This window comes from Phyllostomus hastatus, unplaced genomic scaffold (genome assembly GCF_019186645.2).
Source record: "Phyllostomus hastatus isolate PE091 unplaced genomic scaffold, TTU_PhHast_1.1 phas_contig_254, whole genome shotgun sequence".
Lineage (NCBI taxonomy): Eukaryota > Metazoa > Chordata > Mammalia > Chiroptera > Phyllostomidae > Phyllostomus > Phyllostomus hastatus.
In genome coordinates, this window is record NW_025333810.1 from 1,652,167 (window position 1) to 1,669,883 (window position 17,717).

Here is a 17,717-nt window from a genome sequence, read left to right on the forward strand (position 1 = left end):
CTGGGGTTTTTCCTTGTTCCTTCATTTGGGGCATATCCTTCCGTCTCCCCATTTTGTTTGACTTTCTGTGCTTATTTCCTTGCCCTTCTAATCTGGGTAGGGTTGCCTGATGCAATGGGGCTATTCTTTGAACTCTTGGTGTGTCCTGTTGCTTAACTGTCTGTGAACCTAGCTGGGCCTGGATGGAGGTTGCCTTCAGGATTTGCATCTCAAGGCCCAACCAGAACCTCCACCTCAGGGTCCCACCAGCTGTCTCACTGAGGTAGGCCTGCAGGCACACACTGAAACCTCTTTGGTATTTCTCCTCCTTTTGTGATCAGTATAGCTCCTTGTATTCAGCCAAACCTGTCACTTCACAGGCAGCCCTGTATGCCTGCCTCACTGTTTAAATTATCCACAAAGCAGGGTCACTCTGCATACCTAAATCTCAAAGTCCCATTACCTCCTCCCTTTCTCCCATTGGGGTAGCCTTGTATGCATGTGCACTGCTATACTTTGGTAGCTGTAAAATCTCCCTGTCGCAGGGGCAGACACTTCTGCACCAGTGCATGAATAGCAACACCCCTCTCACTTAGCATAGGTCAGCCCTGTTTATGCTCCCTATTTTTTTAATTGCCTGCTGAAGAATAGGACCTGGGCTGGAATGCTCAGTTTGTCCAGATAGGGCAACATTATTTCCTCACATAGCCAAAGTTTGGTAGTTTTGAAGTCTCCCAGGGAACGGTAGGAGATTCTGCATGGAACAGTCAAAGCAACAACCCATTCCTTCTGCACAGGGCAGCCTGGTGTGTGGGCACCACAAAATCTCTATAGCTTCACATTTTTCTCTAGCTGGGTATCCCTTCTGTATGTGCAGTGGTGCCCCGTTATCTCCAGACTTTCTCTAGACCAGGCCGTGTTGCATTTAAGTGCCACCGCATTTTATCCGCCCTCCATGCTTGCTACGAGGGAGAGGCCCACGTAAGCACATGGTAACAACCTACTCTCCCCACACTGTCTCTGGACATTGCTGCCCTATAGGCAGCTACTTCAGCTTCTATTAGCTCTCTACTGTCTTTAGACAGGAGAGCCCCATGTGTGTATAGCCCAGTGAGACCACAAAGTAACACTCTGCTGTACCCGTTGGATGAATCTCTGTGTGAAGGGGCCCTGTATGCATGCTATAGTATCTTGTTTCTGCTGGATCTATCTCCAGTAGGGGTACCTGAGACCATGCTATAGTCAGCCAGAGAACCTGGATGGAGCTCCCACCCACTATCTACCACTATCTACATTTGAGGGTAACTAAACCATGATACTTACTGATTCCTTTGGTCTTTGATAACTCATTCAGCTCCCATAGATCCCTTGTGGTTCCCTCACCTTTTCTTTGCAGTGTCTCTCTTTGCTTGTAGTGCTGAGGGTGTTAAATTGGCTGACAATTCTCTATCAGGAGAAATTTGCTTTAAATGTAGGTGTACCTTTGATGTAATTTTATGAAGGGGTGAACTCAGCATCCACCTCCACCACCATCTTGCCAAAAGTGCCCAAATTCACTTTGATATGCAGTTTTTTTCTCATTCACTTCAAAATAGCTTCTAATCTATTCACCTCCTAGTATTTTCTAACTTTTTATGTAACTTTTTTGTTTAACTATTATTTACAAGTTTGTGTTAATTACTTTCTACCTATTTATAAATGTCCTAAAATTCCTTATGCTATTGAATTATATTGTGTATGGAAACACAGTGTGATTTCAAATTTTTAAAATTTATTGAGGCTTTTCTTATGTCTCAACTGTAGAGTGTTCTATGTATGACCGAGAAAATGTGTATTCTGCTGCTATTGAATAAAATGTTCTGCACATATTTCTTATTTCTTATTGATTTATAGTGGTTCCAAGTTTTTAGTTTATTTGTTGAGATTCTGCCCATATTTCTCTTACATCATTGAAAGTAGAGGTATTGAAGAATCTAAAAATAATTGTTCAACTTTCCATTTTTCCCTTCAATTATTAGTTTTTCATATATTTTGGAGCTCTGTGTTTATGCATATAATTTGAAATTAATAATACTAAAAATACAAAATATACCAAAAATGTATGCACTATAGTTGAAGAAGTCCTCAAAAGTAATTTTATTGATTAAAAATATTAAGACAATTTTATTGATAAAAATGTAGTGACTCTTTAGTTTGATTTAGGATGTTTGTTCAAAAAGATGTTAGCTTAATACACTATAGACTACAGGTTTATTATTGTCTTCATTGTTTCTAGATACTATACACCAGAGTAGAATCTTAAAATTACCCCACTAATAATTTTTCAAATTTCACTAGTTCAGTTAGCTTTTCAATTTTTAAAAAAATATTTGATTTACTTATTTTTAGAGCAAGGAGAAGGAAGAAAGAACAAGATAAACATTGATGTGAGAGAGAAACATTGGTCTGTTGCCTCTCATGGGCATCACAACCTGAGACCAAACCTGCAACTCAGGCATATGTCCTGACTGGGAATCTAACTGGTATCCTTTTGCTTCATGGGATGATGCCCAATCATCTGAGCCATACTGGTGAGGGCCAAGTTAGCTTTTTAAACACAGATTATTCAGAAATTATTTATACTGATAATATTTTTGTTAATTTTAATCTCATGATTTTTAACATGCTTGTTTGAACTTGTTTGCACATAGTCCACAGCTATGTCAATCACACTCAGACAAGTGAATCTACATCTCCTTATGCACTGGAATCACTGTATTAACACAGCAAGTTTCTTCTATTGCCAAAGTAAACTTGCTTCTCTTTAAGGTGTATTCATGATAAGAAACTATAAAAATAATCACAAAGAAGTCTAATAAAAACATTTTGATAACATAATCTACATGAGTTAAGGCATGACTTAAAAGCAAATAGTTTGTACACAATGAGATCTAATAAAACCAAGAGAAAGTCAGTTAGTAAAATGGAAGCTGTATACTATGTAAAATAAACAGAAAACAATGACAAAGTAACCAGATAAGATAGAATAAAGTACTTAACCTAGAATAAATTTTTACACATGTGAAAAGAAAATAATAAGTATATAGTCTAGCCACATAAAACTGTCAGCTTGAAAATATACCATGTGCATAGTCAATCATTTGGATAGTATTATTCTGTGATGTTTTAAATTTAGAAACTATCTCTTATGGCTTTTAAAATATGACATTTGATAATCTTTGTTTTTATAATATGTTCAATGAAAGAAAAATATAATAAAATTCATCCACACTTAATACTGGTTATAGATAGCTGTATAATGTTATTTTTTCTTTTTTTGATAATTTTTATATATTGTAGACTCATGCTAAATAGTTAAATCTAATCTTATTTATGGTTTGAGACCAGAAATACCTAAGTATCTATATAAAATTTAGCAGTCATAGAAAATAATTTGAGTATTGGTCCAAAATTTTATAATTTAAATTTCTCTTTTACAGATGGCCAATTAAGAACACACAATTGCAATAAGTAAAATGAACTATATTTCTACATTACTTTTTGTTGCCAAACTTTGTGTGCTATGATAATTTGCACAGAAAAAAAACTGTATATGGAATATTAATCTCAATTTTATCAATTCAATTTACTAATAGAAATTTATACTACATTTTGGAATAATTTAATCTTAAAAAAGTAATGAACTGGAGGAGAAAATATTGGACACACATTATTTTGTTTTTATAATATGTCAGTTAGTTTGGATAGACATTCTGAAAATAAACAGCCTGTAGATTTGAAATGGATAGACAGGAAGTGAATAGGAAAACCTCTGCAGGAAAGAAGTAAATATTGTGGTCTACTGAATATGTGAATTATACTTGAACAGTTTACCAGATATGTGTCAAAGACTTATATTGTGCTGAGATTTTGTTCTTCTGTTCATTGTATAAATTGAAATGTTCTCTGCATATAAATAGCTCTGTAGTTTGTTTTTCATAAACACAGTCACTTTGTGACTTTAAAAGTAAACTTTATGTATAAGCAGAAAATACTGATTCTTAACTAGATACAGAGAAATACTATTATTACTCCACTTTTTTCCTCCATACATTGGTAAAACCTGTGAATAATAGCCAACAATTAAAAGTAGCTTTACAATTGCCATATATATGATCTTGATCTGACATCGAGAGACTAGATTGCACTCAGGCTCACGTTCCACAATTTAAGATGCTCAACTTCAGGTTTAATCATGAATTTTGTAGGCAGTAAGAATTGACATGAATGCTTTATGGAAAATTTCCTTAGCGAATAACCTCTTTTTCCCCAATGATTTTTCATGTTGAGGGGAAGCACTTTCAGAGAATAATTTGTGGTGAATGCCTTTCTGTGGGTAAAATCCCACTGAGAAGTGCTCTAGCTAACTTGCTCTGGGTTATGTTCCAACTTAGTTTAAGGGACTTTAGGGGACATACTCCTGCTGATTCCACTGTTCTTTCCTGTCTTCCTCCTTTTTTGTAATCTTGACCCAAAAACTATTTTAAGTGATGTCTGATTTGGCTTCCTGTGGTTCTCAAATGTTCAGTGACAAAGGATTATTGAAAGAATGTGTGACTCTCCCTTTCTTTTCTGGGATTCAGAGTTTCTGATTTTGATATTAATGTGAAAGGGTCATCCACAAAGAGACAAAGAACACTAATGTTGTACAGCTCCTCAGCTCTTCTCCTTTATCACAGCCAGGGAACTCCAAACCATTGGGATCAAATATCTTCTATTACCTCCTCAAAAACATCAGCATCTCTGTCATCATTGGTCTGTAGGCTGTGAGGATTATTCTTAAAGAATTCTCCTTTCTGTACAGTTCCTCAATTGAAAGCTATAGAAACATGAAATTTTAGGGCTAAAGGACACTTTAAAGGTTATATAGTTCAACCCCTTTACTTTATAGAGTTAAGAAATTGAAGCCTGTAGTGAGTAGGTTATTTGTCCATGGGCATGGACAAAGATACAGAAGTGGATGAGAAAGCCATATCTATCTATAGCAAAAGAACTCCACACTGCACTCTCATTACTACGTTTTCCCTTGTTTCCTTAACCTACCTACCTTATCAAACCTTGCTCAGATCCCAGGAAATCTCCTGATATGATGATACCTGAGTTGAAGAGATAACAGTCTTTAATGTTAAGTAGTCACTAAGGAGTTTTAAGGTATAGGAAGCCTAAATATGTCAAAATTAGTTGTATTTTTAAAAAGATTTTATCGCCAATCTAGTTTCACATCAAGCAAAAACTTTCATGACTTTTATCCAATATAGTAGTAGCTTTTATCTAAAAGAATAATAATGACTTTGTTGAAAATAAACTATGGAATTTGGTAGATTACTGTAGGAATAGTAAATATAAACTTTCAATAAACGGATGTCTACCACAATTGGATTCATACCCAACATAGTTTATCAAATGAGTTTAGACTGAAAAAGCACTCTCAGAACCCTGAAAAAAAATCAAGATCTTCAATTACATAGTTCTTCAAAGTGAAGGTTAACTTAAAAGTTAAACGACTCAGTATGTGTCATATAGTGATACCTCTTGATGAATTATACTTTGATGAGGACTTGTATGTTATGGTTGTAAAAGTAACTCAATAAATTTCTTCCCACTGGGATAATAGCACATTTCACCTGAAGACAGACTAGAAATAAAAGGAGCATATGCCTTACTTGTGGAATGACACAAATGTGTCTATTCTAAAGAGCAAAAGATAAGACTCTTCTGTTCATTTTGAGATAGAAAAGATTCTGAGAACCAAAGAAGGCAGAACAATTTAACTGTTTTCCTAAATATGTCCAAAGGGATTAAAATGCCTTTATAGATATTTAGTCCAAACTTCCTTTGAGTGAAAGAACATGCATATGGTCTGGATTCAATGCATTCCTTTAAGGTGAATCTATTTTCTATTAAGTTGTTTCTTTAATTCTTAGCTAAATTTTTTAAATTGAATTTATTGGGGTGACACTGATTAATAAGATCAAGTAGGCTTCAGATACATTTCTATAACACATTATCTGTATATTGCATTGTGTACCCAGCATCCAATGTTAAATCCTCTTTCATCACCACACGTTTGGCCCCTTTTATCCTTTACTACCTCCCCACCCCTTTCCTTCTGATAATCACCACACCGTTGTTGTCTGTGTCTAAGAGTTTCAGTTTTATATCCTACATATAAGTAAAATCTTCTTCCACAGATTGAGTGAAAATATGCTCCCTTCTATCTACTTTGAACATACGCTTTTCATTTTTATGAATTTAGGTTAAATTTTCAAAAGAAAATTTACAGCATTAAGGCCATTTGCTGTGATAATGAATGAAATTAACAATATTCACAGCTAAAAAGAGATATTTTTATCATTACTAAACAATATGTATTTGTAGCACCACTTTTATTTATTCCCCCTGTTCTTTTCTAAATTCTCATGGTTATTTATAGCTTTATAAGACTACATTTTCAGAAAAGAAGCAGATAAAATAGTACATTTATATTATTAAATATGCTTTTTTGTTCATTGATATAGTCACAGCAAAAAGACCATTTTTGTTGTTCAACCTTGGCTTACATGGAGAATTCTGAAGAGTTGTATCTTTTGAAATTACAAAATTATGGCTTAGCACGAATTGTTTAGTGTGAAAGACAAGAATTTTAAATTTTTTATATTGAAAAATGTTTGGTCTTATGTATTTGGTTTTTAAATTTGCTTACTATAATATAATTAAATGTTATAAATATTTTTTAAATGTATGTTATTTCAATAGCAGTATAAAAGGCAAGGACAGTTTACTGAATATTCTAGGCCACATGCATTTCTATGGAACATCATGTTCAACTTCTGAACTGTGTGCGAATGGGCAGAAAGTCATGTGATATTAATGCTTTGATCAATTTGGAACATTTCCATGAAAAATGATGTCCAGTTCAAGTCTCCAAACTTTCCCCCTTATCACTGCCACTTTTTGAAATTAGAGAAGGTCAAACACTTGAACACTAACACGTGGGCGTCAAAGATATATGTGACTAGTAATAAGATTGGAAGCAGTGTTTTCAACTTAACTAGCTAAAGTGCATCTGAGCCTTTCCTTGCCTAGCCATGTAAAAGAGAATTGTCCTAAATCTGAAACTCACTAGACAATATGGTTCATAAACTTTAAATGTATAAGAATACCCTGGGGTGTTTGTTTAAAAAGCAAAATCCCTTACCCATTTCAGAGGTCACACCTTGGGTGTGAGACCTGTGCAGTAGTAGCACAGGGACCCAGAATGTTCTGCTTCACCATCTTGAAATTCTTAATAATTTTATTTTGAACTAATGTTTTGTAGGTAAAGTTTGGTGGGGCAATTGAGCAAGCTCACTAGAAAAGGAGATGTATGCAACAAGTTTTCCCACTATTTCTTGCCACACCATTCACATAGAGAATTTGTGATGCTGCATGATCACAGAATTCTAGTGGACCCTGATGCTTGGTCATTCAGCTAGACTCAAAGTGAATACAAGGTAAGTATATTACATCTGTGACCAAGTAAGCAGAGAAATAGCCCTGAGATGGGTTTGTAAAGAAGGCAGTGACATTCTAAGAAACACAAACAACAATAAAAAACCATTATATTCTTTATTACTTTTGTCACTGCCCTGTATTGGTCAACACCTTATACTAAAAATGATGGTGCAGAAGGAAAAGGAAAGACAAGACAACCTATAGTGTTTTTTCCTTTTAGTCTTTTCATACTCATTACTAACATAAAATGCTGGCAGAATGTGTGCATGACATAAAATAGAATAACAGCTGAAGCTGAGTTAGTTTGGTGGAACATTTATTTTTCTAGTAAGAATGAAATACATAAGCAGGTATTTACTAAAATTGTGAATTGTGTACGTTTAGTAATTCCATATCATATTAAATGCTTGGTATTTGTATTTAAATTGGCATTACACAATATAAAATGAATACAATTCATGTTAATAAGTTAAATTTTTAATGTTTTTATTTAAACAAAATAGCAAACAACAAACATCACGACAAGGTAAGAGAAAAGGCCTATAACACTAAAGAATTTTCATTTTTCAGTAGGCACTGAAAATGGCTTTTTTTCTATTTAAATTTTATTCCTCAATTACAGTTTACATTTAATATTACTTTGTATCAGTTTTAGGTATATAGCATAATGGTTAGACAATTTTATACTTTACAAAGTATTCCCCCAATATTTCCAGTATCCAACTGGCATCATGCATAGTTATTACAATATTATTGACTATATTTCCTATGCATCTCCATACTATTTGGCAACTACCTATTTGTATGTCTTAATCCCTTCATCTTTTTCACCCAGTCCTCCAACTCCTTTCACCTCTGCCAACCATTATTCTGTTCTCTGAATCTATGAGTCTGTTTAAATTTTGGTTATTTGTTTATTTTGTTCTTCAGATTCTACATGCAAGTGGAATTACATGGTATGTGTCTTTTTCTGTCTGACCTATTTACATAGCATAATGCCCTCTAGGTCCATACATGAGTTTTGAATAGGTGTAGGGTGGGACTGGACATGTGCCTTTTTAACTAACTTTTATGGAGGTAACACACTGTCCCCATAACACTCATTTGATTTCTGTGAAATATACTCTCATATTATTGTTTGAGTTTACATGGATATAGCTCTGATCATATAAGACTGCAAGATCTAGCGAAGTAAGTTACATGAAATACTTTAGGTATCTTACAGTTTTAGCTGAGTGTTTTCCGTATGGTATTTTTTTAGAGAATGGTTGTTCATTATTATTTGTATGCTTTAATAAAGAGATATCTGATAATCGTCTAACCAAGTGGCAGTGATAATGAAAAAATTTTCATAATAAGATTAAATTTAAGAAAATACTGTATTTGTTGTGACTTTCATGACCTATTTTTGTATAGTGTACATTAATATTACAGTGCTAAACTTAAAATGATTTCCATCTAAAAATTATAAACAAATTAATTTCTCCCAACTATAAGAAACTACTGAATGCACACAGATTTATGTTTTAAACCGAGATTTTTTGAAAGAAACTCAGTGGGACAATTGTTTTTCTAAACAAATCGTATATGTAAACTCACTATTTTGAACATATATTGGCAGAACTGTCCTCTTAAAGGAGAAACAGAGGAGCTCCACCCACCAGACTTAGCCCACCTTCCCACTGACAGACTGTCGGGCACAATTAGAGAAGAAGGTGTTGAGTTTACAAATAAGGTAATCACTAGATGGTCCATTCTGTTCCCCAGAATCCTCCATCTGAGGTTCAAAATACACACATTACCTTTCAATTTAAGTTAAATGTTTAAATTAAATTCTGTTGATATTCACTTTTAAATCAGGCTAAAATGCTTTGAAAATACTGGAGAAAAGATTCTGATCATTACTACGATACTAAGATATTAAGGCAGTTTTTAAACAGGCCAACTAATGTTTAGAAAATGTCTGTTTGAATTAATTATAAACCAGTGACTACCTGAGTCACCTGTAAGAATGAATTTCAATTTTATTCTGTTACTTATAAAACAAGTGCACAAAACAAGAGGTTATTTAGTTTGGAGTTCTGCCATATACTCTTTATAGAATGAAGTCCCTAAGGATTGACTCTTACAAATGGGAATGTGTGAAGTTATTCATAAGTTCAGCAGCCCTTTTTAAAAATGTCTGGGAAAGTGTTTTATACATGAATGCTCCATAGGGTGTAATCATTGAATACTTACTGAAGATTACGTATAGGCTTCAGTCCTGTGAAAAAGGTGATCTGAGTAATAACAGGTTGATGGATATGAAAGGCTCAAGTACTTCTAGTATTCCAGGCCAATTATCTGTGAACAAAGGAGGACTTCAATGATAGCTCATAATGAGTCATTTGGAGCTGTTACAGTCAGTTAGGTTAAAATCCCTGTTTAAATATTGGCCTACATATGGTTAGTCAAGGTAGATGAAAGCAAGTGTGTGTCTACAAGCATGCTGTTAGTTAACAACCCCACACCACAGAACTCAGTTTGTCTCTGCAGTCCTGAGAAAACAGTACTGTTTTATTTGTTACTATACTCATGGAAACGTAACTTGGACCAAATGTACCCCACCTTTCATAAATCTTTAATTTCATAGGTTTTTCTCTGTTGAGCTAAGACTGCAATTTCTATGTGTATACTTTGATCAGTATAATCAATTAGTTCTAAAGTTGTGCTATGATTTTGTGAGGTTACCTGACATCCTCAGGCAGTAGTTTCTTCTGTTTGAAGAGTGTGACTAAATTACACCAAATTACACCATAGAGGGTTTTTGAATAGCAGTTTATGCAAATGAAAAGTTTTCCATATCTCATGCTCCATAATAATAATAACAATCATTAGAGCTTAACATTAAGAGACAGTGATAAGGAAAAGCTTTACAGACTTCTCATTTAATAGAACATTTTTTCTTATTGTATACCAACACAGATTATTTGAAGAAAGTATATATATGTTAATTTACTGCTTCTGTGATATCTGCATCCCATATTTGTGCAATAAATCTAGAATGGCTTTTAGAACCAATTTGTTGGGAAAGTTTGACATGGCATTTTGTGAAGATGATGGAAGATAAAGTTCATGGGGGGAAAATTGGTCATGAATATTTGAAACGATATGAAGTAATTTAAAACATTGACAAATCCATTATTGTGCTCCCCGTTCTGTGAAGGAGAGTTGAATAGTCATACAGAATGCTCTCTTGCACCCGCAATTGCATTACTATTAAAAACGAAAGTACTGACCTTGTCAACAGTGGACATACACTTTTTTCCCTTGCTTAATAGGAATCAGATATTTGGGCTGTGATGTCCGTGACTATTTCAGAAAAAAATAAGATTTCAATAGTTCTCATTATTCATTTTCTTATCTCCTTTTAGATCACTCCCTATGTCCATGCATGTAATTATGAGCATATGAGTTTACATATTGATTGTTGTGAAAGTGCTTGGCTGATACATGCATGCCCAAGGTATCCACCTCAAATACTTTTTAAAGAAACAAATGTTTTCACTGCAGTCCTTTAAAAATTCTATAATGACAGTCAATATAGTCTAATAATGAAAATGATCTAATTATAGTTCAATTTGTTAAGCTAGCCTTACAACTTTAACACATCCATACATACCTTGGTCATTATTTTCAGTCACCAAAATTTCTGATATTAGAAATGTTCTAACTGCTGCTGCTCTGCTCACACCAGCTACATCCCAGACTCTCTGGGACTCACCGTCGTGGATAATCTATTGAAAACAAATGACACTTTTGCTTTAAAACTTCTGAAAAAACTGGGTGAAGACAACAAGAAAAATGTATTTTTCTGGTCCATGAGCATCTCCTCTGCCCCGGCCATGGTCTTCATGGGAGCAAAGTTAGACACCACAGCCAAGAAGGTCCAGTCACTTTAAGTAAAAGTGTTGGTGGGAGCTAAGGATGTCCACCAGGGTTTCTTTTGCTTCTCACCAAAGTTAACAGTACTGGCATGCAGTACTTGCTTAGAATTGATGACAGGTTCTTAAGAGAAAAGTCTTATGATTTCAACTCATATTTCAAAAATTTCTGCTGCAAATTCTACTAAGAACAGATGAAAGAGCTTGACTTCTTCAAAGATGCAGGGGAGGCTAGTAAACATAAACACCTGGTAGCTAATAAGCTAGAAGGTAAAATTACAGAATTTCTGTCTTCAAATCAAGTTACTTGGCTGGTTCTTGTGAATCTCATCTGCTTCAAAGGAAACTGGGGTCCTCAGTTCAACAAACAGCAGATCAAGGGAAGACCATTTAAAGTTAGCAAGAATAAGGAGAAACCTGTGTGAATAATGTTTAAGAAATCCACCTTTAATATGATCTACATAGAAGAAATAGTCACCAAAAATCTGGAATTATCTTATATTGGCAAAGAGCTGAATATGATCATCATACTTCTCAATGAAAATGTTGGTTTGGAAATGGTGGGAAAGAACTTATTTATGAGAAATTCATAGGATAGATGAGGCCAGATACGATGGATAAAGAGGTGGAAGTGTCCCTCCCTACATTTAAACTGGAGGAGAATTGTGACATGGAGGATGTCTTTTATTCTCTGGGCATGCTCATGCCTTTTAGAAGGACAGGGCAGACTTTTCTGGAATGCCATCCAAAAGAGAACTGTTTCTGTCCTGGTTCATGCACAAGTCATTCGCAGAGGTCAATGAAGAAAGCACGGAGGCTGCAGTCTCCATGGCATCCATTGTGATGCTTTGATGTGCAAGAATCACTCCCAGGTTCTGCGCTGACCACCCCTTCCTTTTTGTTATTCAGCACAGCAAAACCAATGGTATTCTGTTCCGTTGCTGGTTCTCCTCCCTTTAAGCAAAGAGGCAGCACTGCACATGGACCTTCTCCTGTCTGCTATTGACCCACTGTTCCTCTGACGCTTCTCAATGTGCCTGAACCCAAAGTAAAGTTTGGTGACAATCCAAGAATAAAGGGCCTGATTTTGAAAAAAAAATTTAAATGTTTTACATACTTCCACTATTTCATTTTAACCTTTGCTGTTGTCTTCTGTCACACATTTATTTCAATATCCTAAAAATAATATTTGATCAGAGATGACATGTTCAAAAACCCGTATTTTCTTCCTTCAGTTTTTGTTATGCATCTTCATTTTACCTCACAGAGAAAATTAATGAGAGAAGAAATATTAGAGAGGTGCTATTTACTGTAAACTGGTACACAAATATATCCAGTAAATAAAAATCTAGAAATGCTTCTGGACACTAATGAGGCATATTGCTTTGAGCAAAAAAATGACATGCCAGATTATTCTTATTAAAATAAAACAGCTTGACAGCATTCAGCTCTCTCCCCCCTTTCTTGACCCCAATAAATTTTCCTGGCACTATTTGACTATACTACATATATATTTACTCCATAACTATTCACAGCAAAAGAATATGGGGAGTAATATTGTTGATGCATGCAGTACAAGACATTCTTACTTGCCCTTTCCCAGTTGTGCTGGCACTTGCTGACAGTTGTAAAAACTTGTTGTTGTCATAAGCCAAGACAACTCCAAAGGCACACAGGGAAAAGATGTATGCTATAATAATAACAAGGTGCCACTTAAACGAATACTTTTCAGCTTAGGGCTACATTTAAACTTTCAGGTACAGTTTGTGAAACTCATAATGTGGGAGAATGAGTACTGGTGGTGTCTTTGAGAGTCTCTAGGGAAAAAGACTCTGAGATATTGTTATCATTATCACCGTGCTAACTGAATCACAGTTAGTGCCTTGGTTATTACACCTGAGGGAGTGACTTACTACCCTCTAGGTTGAAATAAAGGGCAAAATGAGATTCTTTTATTGTAGGACGGTGGAACAAACTCAAGACATACAAAGGAAAAGGCACTCTATTCAATCTTATGCTTTAAAAAATTGAGATCTAAATTAAGCTGAATATGCAATCCTCAGTTTGGCCATATAAATTAATTGAGCATATGTTTCAGCTAAACTGAATACAGATGAAAATCTTTGTACAGTTAGATACATCCTTCCTTCTGAAATATATGCATCTGATCTTTACAGAAATGCAGAAACAAAAGCAAAATAAAACAGACAAGAAAATTCCATACAAAAAGCAGAGTTGTACTTGAAAATGAGTGTTAATGTGCCTCAGATGGCATCATTTTTTATCTCTCAGTTAAGTTGTAAAATTGTAAGATGCTGTTGAAGTAATTCAATCAAATAAAGTAAAAGTAATATCACTGAACACTGCTTTTATTATTATCCACTTCATAAACATTAGATTATAAATGTGTAGACTTTTCAAACCCTACAGGTAGAACTGAGTGTTCTACCTTCAAGTATCAGAAAAGGAAATATAAATTGTATGTTATACTTGAACCTGAAATATAAAACAGTCACGCTGTTTTGATTAAATTTGGAGTCCTTTAACAATACCTGTTTTGCTCGAGTTGTTTTTTTTAACCCCTGTCCCTGATGTGACTAATTTTATTTTTCTATTGTTTGTTTCCTATTGTGAACCAAATTTATTTAAAAATAATTATTAAGTGCTTTGTTTGTTTACAGTATTTCAAATGCTGGAATAGCAGATGAGATCAATGATGCCACAAAGTCCTTTTCTGGCCTGTGACTCTGCATTTATGTGCTAAATTGCCATGGTCTGAGAAATGGTTAAAAGATGAAAATGCCACTGGGACAGTTTTTTTTAATTACTTCCCAAATAAATCTTAATGATTAGGACTTCTTAAATACTTGAGATATCTTTCAAAATAATTAAACTAGGATACTTTATAAAAAGAGTAGAGTTTACTGGTTGAGCCCTTTTGACTGCAGCAGGTGACCATTTGACTTTAAGTGTGAACCATGGAAATAAAAGCAGCTGTCTGTGCTTAATCATTTCCTGCACTGGAGGAATAATCAGGATCCTCGAATCAATTATACCACTAAAGAATGATGGCAGGGAGCAGACCCTTTATCAGTGAACCTGCATATTTCGCATGTTTGGTTTTTGTATGTTTAGACATAAATCTTTAACATGGAGTTTGTGTTCAGACAACATTCTCTCCTCCTTCCAGGTGTTGACAACACAATAAGATTTGTGGATTTTGAGTACCTGAGGGAAAAATTGTAATGTAAGCAAACATTTATATTATTACATTATCAGAAGACCGATACAGAAAAATAATTTTTCTTTACTCATAGTATCAGATTATTTGGGCAGACAATTTTGGAGAGAAAAATTTAATGTTATGATATCTTATATAATATATAGGTATTAATAGAGTTTACTGAGATTGTTAATGCATTTTATAATGCATAACTATGTAAATGTATATTTTATATATTAATGTTGATATTATTAGCAAGCAATAATAGTTCTATTTTACAACTCTTCATATCAAATATTTGGACTCATATCAGAATAGAAACAGACCATTTTTTCTGTTGATTTACTCAGTAAACACTCAAATCTTCTGATTTGAAAGCTGTCAGAGTGAATTTAACATTAAATTGCTTAGATAACATAGTTTCTAACATTAATTCAGACTAATGTTTTCACTATATTTTGTATAATACTAACTAAATATAAAATTCTACATGATATGAATAAAAGAAAAGGCGAACCAAAAGTTACTGACTACACTATGAAGCTGGCACTCAATAAACATGACCTTGAGAAATACTAAACTTAGAATTTGGAGCACAGAATAACTCTATATTTTCATCTGTAACTTATTTCAAATTGATAGATAATATGATGCCAAAACTAAAAATATTAGTTTGTATACTGAAATATAGGTGAATTGCATAGTGAATAGGAGCTTGGTTGATGGATTTTATTGTATAAAATGTGACACAATTTTGCTATTGTAGTTATTTAACTTGAAGGCCATCTCAAAATAGTAAATACTAAAATACTTGAAACATTACTAAATGCTTGTATCTAGTTGATAATCGTATATTTAGCTTAAGGTCAATGCAAGTGACATTTCTCTTGAGTAAATACATACACAGAATGGAGGATCATTTACCTTTCAAAAAGTGACAAACTGAAATCATTATTTAAGTTTAATAAATGTACAATATGTCAGGTAAAAAGGCCATTTAATTGAATATGAATCCACTAACCATGGAAGAGTCCTTATACCCATTTAAAGGCTTTCCTTATGTAATCATTTTTATCATTTATATAAAAATTTTGCAGTAAAATGTATATGTATTTTGCATGTGTATATATAACCACAATAGGCCATTTGAAATGTCTATATAATTACAAAACTTCTTATTATCATTTGTAATATTTATTTTCATAGCATTCTATTTTTTTACTATTTTGTGCTATTGTGTGTGTTTTATAGGTATTGAAGGCCTAATCCTTCCTTTGTTTTCTGTATTGCATATTGAATAGTTGTATTTGGTAATTTGTATATGCTTATTTTTCTTAAGTCATATACTTGCTTACTAAAATTATACATTTAATATTTGCTTGAACCATTAAATTTTGTGAAGGCTATCTTGTTGAAAGTTTTTATTATAATAATTGGATATTATCCTATCATTTCCACCTGTGAATGGAAGATATCACTATGAGAATTTTCCAATGGATGATCTTAAGAAAAAATTTGATGATTTTTGTTTGAAGAAAATGGAAAGGAATTTGCATTCCCAAGTGATGAATATCACTGATGTATAAAATTTGGTCTTGCTTTGCTTTATTTGATATCTTATTTTGATCTCAAAAGAAAAGCAATTTTCAAAGTAAAGTAAAAAATATATATCTACATTAATAGATATGTGTTTTGTTTAGTAGACCATTCAAAAACCAATGAACTCATTCCCAGGGAGTGCCCAGGGATAAAGAAGGAAACATCATGTGGCTGATTTCAATAATCTTGTATTCAAAAACTAGAAGCTTAGAAAACACATTGTAACATGATTTTACACATTACCAAGAGGCTTTATACATTTATCTTCAGTACAATAGTAATGTCAGTGCTCTTTGTTTTTAAAGTCTTAAGTTCACACAGGTATTTATGTACTATATTTCATAATATAGCCACATGTTTAAATTATTAGATGCCAATTAGCAAACAGTGTCCTCTTAAACAGAAAATTCAGGTTTAACTGAACTTACATTTTGAACTTCACTTTTCTTAGATGACTTCACAATAATTTAAACTGAAAGGCTATACCCACAGACATTGTGCCTGAGTGGGTAAACATCAAATGCAACACCTACTATATGTTTGAATTTTGGTTGTAGGTAGAGAAACAATAGCCTCTTAGATTAATATGTCCCAGAATTTGCTCATTGGAACAATATCTCTGCAGAATTTCAATAAGTATATACATACATACACACAGAGAGATACACAGTTTTATGGTCAAATACATTAGGAAATGTGTGGTTAAACAAAGGCATATGAGTTTCTTTATAGCAAGAATTCTCAGATACTGTTACTGCAATAACTTTAACTGTCTGAATCCAAGATATGCATATGTTAGGTAAGATATTCCAAAATGAATTGGCCATAAAAACTATTTTCCACAAAACATAACACAAGAATATTCTTTGGAATGCTTAAAGAAATAATATGAAGATTTTTTTTTAAATTGTCACTAAATCCAACTGACACTTTGAAATCACACCTTATTTAAATTCTCATTATATTTATCATTTTTATTACTTCAGTTTTGGCTTCTAGAACATTTTTCTTTCCTTCCCATTTGTATTCTTCCTTTCACAAAGGAAAACAAGTATAGCTAAATTTTTTAAGACAATCCACCAGAAACCAAACAAACAAAATAATAAAAACTAATTCATCTTAAGGGTTTCTTCCCCTTATAATTTTGTTTCATGAAATAGGACAAACCTCTTTCTTTTTCCCTTTCAAAATACAGTAAAATGGGCTTTTATTCAAGTCTAATATCTACCATCATAAGGGGAAAGGTACTTTGTTGAGGTAGCTTCTAATTTGAGATTACAAATGTCCCACAGAGTACCCATGCTCCTGGGGAAACCACCTCTTCCTAACCAGAGTAAAGATGGGGGATCTGAGAATCCCCCAGGCATATGGTGAAACCACAATTTTTATTTATCCCCAATTCTTCCTGTCCCAAAACTGCAAACTTTCTAAAGATTGTTTCATAGGAGATAATAACTGGA

General features: G+C 33.6%; 1 pseudogene; it reads left to right on the forward strand.

Annotated features, from left to right (window-relative positions):
- LOC123818038 overlaps positions 1-12,395 on the forward strand; it is a 37,206-nt pseudogene extending 24,811 nt beyond the window's left edge.
- The last annotated feature ends 5,322 nt before the right edge of the window (positions 12,396-17,717 follow it).